Genomic DNA, 1,564 nt, shown 5'->3' with positions numbered 1-1,564 from the left:
ATGAATGAAAATGGCTTCAAAATGGTTTTATGGCTTTGACATGCATAGAATTGACTAGGACTACATACAAACCATGGACCGGTCCCAAATTGAGCCAAAACTCCAATCAAACTAAACCCCTTGAGTCAAATTGAGTCAGAGTTGTACTGACTCAGAGTCGATGCCAGATGCATTATGGTCGACGCTATCAGCATACAAGTAGAAGTAAAAAAAATCTAAAACTAAATTGGCCCAAGTGCAATTTGTGTTGGGTGTTGTGATTTTGTAAGGATTGTGTCAATCTTCCGCTAAATTTTGATCCAATCTCGTATCTTGATACCCAAGGGCATACCTAGACACAATTTAAGGCCTTAGGACATCTAGAAGGCTATAGAATACAAATGTGCTAATTGCCTACACCTTGTGGGAATTCACACTTCCCATAAATACACCAAATATCTCTTTAAGCATAGAAGAAGATCACACCCTTAAATGGAGACATTATTATATCTTCCTTGGTGATCAAGGAGCCTTCTAACTATAAATATATGACCCATATAACGCCCCAGCTGTTGTCTAAGAAGAATGTGATGTCCAAGAATATGACAAGCGTACGTTTAGGAGATCGGTGAGGTGTCCCCACCAAGAAATACAATAAGTACCAAGGGCTTTGGGAGATTGGTGAGGGTGTGCAAAACGTTAGTCCTACATCACTTAAGAGGAGTTTGTTAGGCTAGTTGATAATCTCTAGCCCCATTATCCTTGGCACAATATTATCCTTTATACCTCATGTGCCTCAAGGTTTTAAGATAAGTTGTGCCATATTAAGGAGACTAGAGGTTATCAACTATTCCAACAAATTCCACCTAGGCGATGTGGGACTCAAGTTTTGTACACCCTCATCGATTTCTCAAACCCCTGGCACTTATCGTATTTTTGGTGAAGACATTTCACCGGTCTCCTAGACGGGTCTAGTATACTTGCCGTATTCGTGAGTATCACATTCTTCCCCTTTGGGCATAATGTCCCACTATGGCTTCACACATTGTCATGGTTAGCCTCGATACTATTTGTAATGCCTCAGCCCTATTAATCTTGGCACAATATTGTTATCTTTAGCTTATAGGGCTAAATGTTTAAAAAAGTGTTATGCCATGTTAAGGAGGCTAGAGGTTATCAACTAACCAACAAATTCCCCCTAAGGGATGTGAGACTAAATTTTTACACACCCTTAATGATATCTCAAATCCCCTAGCACTTGTCACATTCTTGATGGGGACACCTCATCGATCTCCCACGCGGGTCTTGTATGTTTATCATATTTTTAGATATCACAACCCTTCCAACATTTTGAGGATCCTACACAATTCACATAGTCATACAAACATGTATCCAACATCCTCAGTTATAGCCGCATTAATTCGCGTTTTGGAATTGTAAGGAACTACTTTGCATCATTTTGAGCTTACTATACCTGAGCAACACTCTTCCAACAAAAAATCATCCTTCACGAAGTTGTAGAGGGGTAAGCCTTTTGTCATCCTTTTTTTTTTTTTTTTTTTTTTTTTTTTTATGTGCCAAGTTA

This window comes from Macadamia integrifolia, chromosome 8, assembly GCF_013358625.1.
Source record: "Macadamia integrifolia cultivar HAES 741 chromosome 8, SCU_Mint_v3, whole genome shotgun sequence".
In the NCBI taxonomy this organism is placed as follows: Eukaryota; Viridiplantae; Streptophyta; class Magnoliopsida; order Proteales; family Proteaceae; genus Macadamia; species Macadamia integrifolia.
Note: the sequence above shows the minus strand (reverse complement) of the source record.